The sequence below is a fragment of the Artemia franciscana genome, chromosome 4, assembly GCF_032884065.1.
Source record: "Artemia franciscana chromosome 4, ASM3288406v1, whole genome shotgun sequence".
NCBI lineage: Eukaryota > Metazoa > Arthropoda > Branchiopoda > Anostraca > Artemiidae > Artemia > Artemia franciscana.
The window spans coordinates 19,785,783-19,794,758 of NC_088866.1; positions in this window are offsets into that span (position 1 = coordinate 19,785,783).

Consider the following 8,976-nt stretch of genomic DNA (forward strand, 5'->3'; position numbering starts at 1 on the left):
TAGTAAGGAGCGACCTAGCTCAATAGTAACCAAAACTCTAAAAAACGGAATTTTATAACAATAGTTACATCAAAAGAATCGCATTTCAATGCTGATTTTAAATATATAAGTTTCATTAAGTTTAGACTTACCCATCAAAATTTACGAGTTTGAGAAAATTTGTCTTATTTTAGAAAATAGGAGAAAACACCCCCTAAAAGTCATAGAATCTTAACGAAAATCACACCATCAGATTCAGCGTATCAGAAAACTCTAATGTAGAAGTTTCAAGCTCTTATCTAAAAAAATGTGGAATTTTGTATTTTTTGCCAGAAGGCAGATCACGGATGCGTGTTTAGTTGTTTGTTTGTTTTTCTTCTTGTTTTTTTTTTTTCCCTAGGGGTGATCGTATCGACCCAGTCGTCCTAGAATCTTGCGAGAGGGCTCATTCTAACGAAAATGAAAAGTTCAAGTGCCATTTTCAAGTGACCAAAAAATTTGAGGGCACATAGGCCCCCTCCCACGCTAATTGTTTTCCCAAAGTCACCGGATTAAAACTCTGAGATAGCTATTTTATTCAGCGAAGTCGAAAAACCATATAACTATGTCTTTGGGGACGACTTACTCCCCCAAAGTCCCCGTGGGAGGGGCTACAAGTTACAAATTTGACCAGTGCTTACATATAGTAATGGTTATTGTGAAGTGTATAGACGTTTTCAGGAGGATTTTTGGGTTGGGGGGGGGGGGGGTTGAAAAGAGGGGGATATGTTAGAGGAACTTCTCTCGGAAGTATCCCTTGGAACTATCACGGGGGAAGAAAACTTCCAAGAAGGGAGCGCAGGATTTTCTAGCATTATCTAAAAAAAACAATGAAAAATTAAATATGAAAAAGTTTTTTTTTTCAACTGAAAGTAAGGAGCAGAATTAAAACCACTTAAAACGAACATAGATTATTACGCATATGATGGGCCACCTCCTAATACCTCGCTCTTTACGCTAAAGTACTTTTAGTAATTTCAACTATTTATTATACGGCTTTTATGATTCAGGGGACACTCTTAAGAAATTGGGACAAAATTTAAGCTTTAGTGTAAAGAGCGAGGTACTGACGAGGGGGTATCCTCCCTCATATACGTAATAAAAACATGAGAATACAGAAATTTGTTACGTAAGCTACTTTATAAGTTACGTATATCTTTTACTAATAAAAACATTCGTAAAAAAATAAAAGTTCTAGTTGCCTTTCTACGTAACCAAAAACCCGGAGGGCAACTAGGCCTCCTCCCCCGCTCCTTTTTTTCTCAAAATCGTTCGATCAAAACTATGAGAAATCCATTCAGCCAAAAAAATAAATATGCAAATTTCGTTTTAATTATTCATCTGTGGAGAGCCAAAATCAAAACATGCATTGATTCGAAAACGTTCAGAAATTAAATATATTTTTTTTTTAGCGGAAAGTAAGGAGCCACATTAAAACTTAAAACAAACAGAAATTACATCGTATGTGAAAGGGGCTACTCCCCCATTAACGCCCTGCTCTTTACGCTAAAGTTATTTACTGTTTTAAAAAGTAGAGTTAAGAGAAATAGTCAAACCTTAAACGTAAAGAGCGGGGCGTTGACGATGAAGCAGCCCCTTTCACATAAGAAGTAATTTCTGTTCGTTTTAAGTTTTAATGTCGCTCCTTACTCTCCACTACGGGAGGGGTTTCTAGACACCCCAATAACTAAGTTTGGAGGGTAATACCGATCGAATTTTTTTCATTTCTTATTTAAGCTAATAAATACTACAGAATACGTCCTGATGGATGTATTTCGGAGCCAAGCATCATACATAAGAAAAGTAAACTAATTATTTGGGAACATAAAAAGTCTCAAAAAGAATCGTAAATATATTAATAAAAGAGAGAGGGGGTATTCAGACCCAAAGGCAACCCTTCTATATATATCCATCGTTTTTTTTGCGAGTTCGCAAAAAACGACGGATGCACATTTTTAGGATCTGGAAAATGATAGAAAGTAATATTAAAATATTTTAAGATAGAATGTATCGTCCCTATATTGGAGCACTGGTGTCAATTCACAGAAATTTAGGAAGGGGTGGGCAAGCATATATTTCTAAATCTAAGAGGGCATATTTGTTGTTTTTGACAATTTCTTCCAAAGAAATATCAAAAACGGTATTTTCGATGAAAACGCTCCTCTCAAAATCTAGAGAGGACAATACCCAGGACGGACTACAGGCCCCCCTCTGATTAACGTGACTGCCTTAGAAACTGGACGCTTCAATAGAGCTGATATGAAGTTGTTAGAGTCCTCCATAGTTATAAATATCCTTATCCATGGAAAAAAGAAATGGTATATTAAGGGTATAACTACCCTTGCCTATGGAAGAAAAAATATTTCCACCAGGTTTTTGAAATAAAATGATGCTACACAAAAAAGTAACGATTTTAAATTAAACGAAATCACATCAACAGACTTGGCTAACTGTATTTCAAGTATTGTATAGATTTATATAAATAATTCGAAAAAAAATTACGAATAATATATCTTCTTTTTTGGTAAATGGAGCCAGATCGCTAATGCAACCGTGACAGCGGTTCAACAAGAAATATCAGCTATTTGCATTTAGCTGATTATGTAAAAACCCGTTCCATTTCACCTTGCAAGGTTTATCAAAAAGAAAAAAAGAGCAAAAACAACATCCTTAAGAAACTGACTTTCGTTAAAAAAAAATCGAAGGCGGTAATTCAAAAGATGGTATAATACGTAGCTTTAATTATTCAAGATATTACAAAAATTGAAAAATCTGATGGTTTTGTTAGCGAATAATCTAAACTTTCCTAAGAAAAAGAAATCAGAAAAATGCATTTTTTTCTACGATTTTCAATCAATTTTATGTGTACCTGAACAAAAAAAAATCCAAGAAAATAAAAAAAACATCAGTCAGTAGATCGATAATGCTAAATATCAGCTATCGAACGATATCAAAATTGTCGTCTTACGTTAAAACATTAAGATCAGAGGATCAATGGCTAAAATTCACAGAACTTGGGGAGGGGGGACAAAACATTTTTTTTTAGAAATCTAGGGGGCAATTTTGCTTTTTTAATGAAAATGCAAAAAAAATCTGATTTTCAATGAATACACAAAAATGAAGTGTTTTTAAAATTTAGGATCTGGAGCTAAAATAAATTGGAGTGGACTGCACAATTGACGCTACTGTATATGATTTTTAAAAATCACAAACCAGTGATTTTATCACTGGTTTGAATAAGGACCTGAAGATAGTTACACGTCAAGAAGTTTTTGGGAATTGGCGATCAACAGATTGTTAATCCTTGAAAATTGAAGAACCAGAAGCGTAGTCAAATTTAGCTCAATGATTTTCTGATTTGTTTTGACTGTGCAAGGTGGCAATACTGATAAAAATGTGATTCTGCCATAAAAGCTTCATAATTCTGAAACAACCAAAAGGAAACTCGTAGGAAATCAGGATCCTATCCAAGATTTTTCTTCATGGGGGAAGTATTTTTCGAGGGGGGGGCACAAAAAACTTTAAAAACACATCAATACTTTGTCATATGTAGTTTTGTTACATTTTTGCGTGTCGGACATACATCTCAGGGAGAGGGGAGGTAAAACCACTTAACCCTCCTGGATACAGCCTTAGATGCGTAGCTTTGATGCGGAATCGTTGATTGATTGATACCTAGAGATTCAAAAGAGTTTCAAACTCCTTCAAGGACGCCTTAGCGTTTTTAATGTTGACTTATCACTTGGCTTATTTGCATATAACCCAGAGTCTTACATCATTATTGGCAGTGTATTATAAAACAGAAAATGGCAAAAACTTGTTTTTGGCAAGCAATGAAAGTTTAGGTCAGGCTGTGAGAATTTATATCATGCTCTTTTCTTTTTTTTTGTATATTATAAAACCAACTGAAATTTTGAATTTATTATCACTATAAATAATTATTTATATTAATAACATTTATTAACTGTAATACACAATTATTCAGTTTAAAAAAATCATTTTTGTTCTAAAAAAGCTTATTATTCAGGGTCCAAACCTGGCTGAACTATATTTTAAACGCATGAGAAACGTAGCGGATTCCATCTTAAAAAACCTCTGGAGAGGAATAAGGACCCTACTAGGGACCAAGAAAGCCTTTGTTTTTTGTTCTTTTCATGTAAGTGCTTTTTCCAAGATTTTGAAAATGGATCCTCCATAAGCAAGAGTTTTTTCAAGGGGGGGAGGTGACTAAAGAAAAGTTAGTTAGAATAAGAAGAACCTGGAAGTTAGGAAATTTTAGAATTTCAGGGGACGAGAAAGCTTCATGCGTATGCCCCTGGTCCTTTTTTTTCTTCTATTTTTAGAGCCAATAGGCTACCCAGGATCTTTTTCGGGAGGGGCGATCGACTATTTGAATTTCTTTAGGGCTAATTTTAAGTCATTAATGACTTAATGACATCAATGGTAAATATGTTGAAAGCACGTTTCAACATATTAGCTCATCAAGATATAAGCAAAAATAAGAATAAGCCAAGAATAAGCAAAAATAAAGTCAAATGATGTTCCAAGGGTGAAACTACCACAACTCACTATCAATAAATAGATGAAGCTCAAAACGAACAGAAATTACACTAAACAGCCAAGTAAAATTCAAAACGAGCAAATATTAACATGAGTAGGGTTGACAATCCCCATGCCTTCTGAAGACCGGAATACTATTTGTGCTTTATTGAAAAGAAAATATATTTGAAATGTTTTTACTTTTCTTACTTTTATGAATAAAAAATCATAAAATTTTTAACGAATAAATATCAGTATATGTCAATTAAACTGACAATCCACATGTCATTCGTTTTGATGTGGTGTTGTGTTTTTTTCAGTAAAACACAAATCGTGTTCTGGTTTTGAGAAGGCATGGGGGTTATCAGCCCTGCTTATGGTAATTATTGCTCGTTTTGAGTTTGACTGGGCTATTTATTGTAATTTCTGTTCGTTTTAAGTTTCATTTATTTATTGATAGTAATTTTTGGTAGTTTTACGCTTGGAAGATTACTTGACTTTATTTTTGCTTATTCTTGGCTTAATGGAGCTCTTTACTTTTCTCTGGAAAACTCGTTTTATGGAAAAAGTTTTTTTTAATTAATTCTTATTATAAAATGGTTTTCAATTTAAGTATAATTGCCAAGAAGAAGTGGAGATCAAATAGCAAACTAAATGAAAAAAATTGCAGTTATAGCCTAGATGCGGAACGGGAGCATTCGAGAAGGGAGGGGGCTTTATCTTTAAAGACCACCACAAAGTCCCAAAATTTGCAATTTTTTCATACAATGAAAGTATTGTTTACTTTTTAAGTTATCCCCCACCCCCACAATTAATATTTGCTTAAGGTGATGGACAAAGTTATGATAGTAAGAGTCTTTTCTGAGGGGTATTGGCTGAAACACGAAAACAGTAATTTTTCCAACAAACTATTGTTATTTTTAAATTTCTCTGTGGACACTTCTGAAATCAACCCTTAACAACTTTGTAAGGTAACCAGGGATAAATACAAAAATATTGTTTGGAGGCATCAACGAAACTTACCCCACATTCATACTTCATATCAAGTCACCCCCGTAATTAGTGCAAGTTCCAACCTCCTGGGAGGAACACGTGCCTCAAAAACCACACCCAGGATCCATCCCAGGATAATCTTTCTTTTTCTGACGTTTACAGTGATTTTAGTAAACTTGTCTATTCGGTTCATTGGATATCAATAGGAGGATGGGTAGGCATGGACGCACTTACGGGAAGATTACATTGCCTTCTTATTTATGTATATTCAGCTTTAAGAGCCAAGCGCTGGTCCGTGACAATAGGGTAGCGTGTCTACCACAAACTTTATTTATTGGTTTTAAAGAAAGGTAGTTTGCTACAAATCTTCTCATGAAAATCCCATCACACTACCGGAACATTGGGCTATTTTCAACGTCAATTTTGCGGGTAGTTGAATCTGATAATGTGAGAAAAACTGGCGTGGGTTTAATTCGATGCTAATTAACCACATTTTGGATGATTATTAAAGTTTAAGAATATTTAGGCTACTTATACTGATTTCCCCTCTTATTCAAAATAGGATAATAGCCAAGCGGTCACTAGTGTACATAGCATTAGGAACAACATTACCATTGCCCATCGACGCTCTTATGGTCTTCGCTTTGTTTTTGGTTGTTTTAGCTTTTTCCTTTTATGTATTTCACGAATATGTTTAATATCTTGGCTCGTTGTTTTCGTGTTACCCTGTTATATAATTTATGAACATGTTTAATATGTATTTCCTTTTTCTGTTATCTTTGTTTAAATTAAATCAATGTCTAAGTAGCCAATTACTAAGTGACAGCTTGGAGTGAAGGAGAAGGGTGGGCAACTCTCTTGGCTCGAGGGAGCTGTATACTTGCAGTGAGCTATGGTAGACTAGTAGAGTAAACCAGCGTTGCCAAGGCTGTATAATTGTACCGTGTTTGGTACAATTTAGAGGTCTGGGTACAATGGGATGCATCCGGAAATTTTTTGGTACAATCCAATTTTCCAGCACAGTTTAGTTTTGCTTGCTTTTTTCTGACTGGGATATTTGGTCAAGTTTCAGTTGATCGACGGTGTTCTTCTTGTTCTCTTGCAAATTTTCACCTGTTGTTCAAAGGACAAAAATTAATATCCAGTGGTACGATTTTAGAAAAAAAACTGGTACAGCTTATTTTAAAGCGTCGGCAACGCTGGTGTAAATCCATAAGTGTAGATAGTTCAAATATCAAAGATTTTCCAGATCCTAAATGGATCGTTGTGCCATTTAGATCCGTGTTCCTAAGTATCCAAATTCGATAAGATTTGATGCAAATTTCGTGAAATTTTTGAGGGGGTTAGCAAAGACTAGTGCAAGTTTTTGCAATAGTCAACTGAAAGAGCCTCTTTTTATTATTGTCCGTGCTTCTACTGTCCCAATTCTGGAGGAAATGGATGTTTATGGCTTGAGTATCAACTGAGTTTGCTGAGCCCGCCCATAACCATTGTCCTAATCAGCTCATCTTAATAAACTAATATAAGTTACAGAATTTCAGCTGTGATTCTGCGAAGTCTCCAAAAATTCTATTCATTTCGGTAACGTACTGATTTACATAATAAGAACAAGAGCTAAGAGCTCATATGGCACTTGTGACGAGGCGAGAAGAGCTAAGAGCAAAGAGAACATATGGTATGAGCTCTAACAAAATTCTATGAATCAATAGATTGATTTAAAAAGGAATATAAGAGGCTTAATGCCGGTCAGGATTTAAAATAAGAGCTCTGAGTCTCAATTCTGGAGGCAATGGATGTTTATGGCTTGAGTATCAACTGAGTTTGCTGAGCCCGCCCATAACCATTGTCCTAATCAGCTCATCTTAATAAACTAACATAAGTTACAGAACTTAAGTTGTGATTCTGCGAAGTTTCCAAAAATTCTACTCATTTCGGTAACGTACTGATTTACATAATAAGAACAAGAGCTAAGAGCTCATATGGTACTTGTGACGAGGCGAGAAGAGCTAAGAGCCAAGAGATCATATGGTATGAGCTCTAACAAAATTCTATGAATCAATAGATTGATTTTAAAAGGAAAATAAGAGGCTTAATGCCGGTCAGGATTTAAAACAAGAGCTCTGAGTCACGATGTCCTTCTAAATATCAAAATTCATTAACATCTGATCACCCACTCGTAAGTTATAAATGCCTCATTTTTTCTAATTTTTCCTCTCCCTTTTGCCCCCCAGATGGTCGAATCTGGGAAAACGACTTTATCAAGTCAAATTGTGCACCTCCCTGACACGCCTACCAATTTTCATCGTCCTAGCACGTCCAGAAGCACCAAACTCGCCAAATCACTGAACCCCTCCCCCCAACTCCTCCAAAGAGAGCGAATCCAGTACGATTCTATCAAACACGTATCAAGGACATTTGTTTATTCTATCCACCAAGCTTCATCCCGATTCCTCCACTCCAAGTGTTTTTCCAAGATTTCCCCCTCCAACTCCCCCCAATGTCAAAAGATCCGGTCGGGATTTGAAATAAGAGCTCTGAGAAAGGAATTCCTTCTAAAAATCAAATTTCATTAAGATCCGATCATCTATTCGTAAGATAAAAATACCCCAATTTTCACATTTTCCAAGAATTCCGGTTTCCCCCTCCAACTCCCCCCAATGTCACATGATCTGGTCAGAATTTAAAATTAGAACTTTAAAGCACAAGATCCTTCTAAATATCAAACTTCATTAAGATCTGGTCACCCTTTCGTAAGTTACAAATACCTCAATTTTCAAAATTACCCCCCCCCCCCAATTCCACCAAAGAGAGCAGATCCGGTCCGGTTATGTCAGTCACGTATCTTAGGCAGGTTTCTATTCTTCCCATCCAGTTTCATCCAGATCTCACCGCTTTCCGCTTTAAGTATTTTCTAAGATTTCCGGTCCCCTCAACTGCCCCCCCCCAATTACGCTTGATCCGGTTGAGATTTAAAATAAGAGGTCTGAGTTACGAGGTCCTTCTAAATATGAAGTTTCATGAAGATCCGATCACTCCTTCGTAAGTTAAAAATATGCAATTTTTTCTTATTTTTCAGAATTAACCCCCCCCCCCAATAGAGCGGATCCGTTTCAATTATGTAAATCACGTATGTAAGACTTCTGCTCTTATTTTTCCCACCATGTTTCATCCCGATCCCTCCAAACTAAGCGTTTTCCATGATTTTAGGTTCCCCCACCCCAAACTTCCCCCAATGTTACCAGATCCGGTCAGGATTTAAAATAAGAGCTTTGAGACACGATATCCTTCTAAATATCAAATTTCATTGAGATCCGATCACCCGTTCGTAAGTTAAAAATACATCATTTTTTCTAATTTTTCAGAATTAACCCCTCCCCCAACTACCCCAAAGAGAGCGGATCCGTTCCGGTTATGTCAATCATGTAT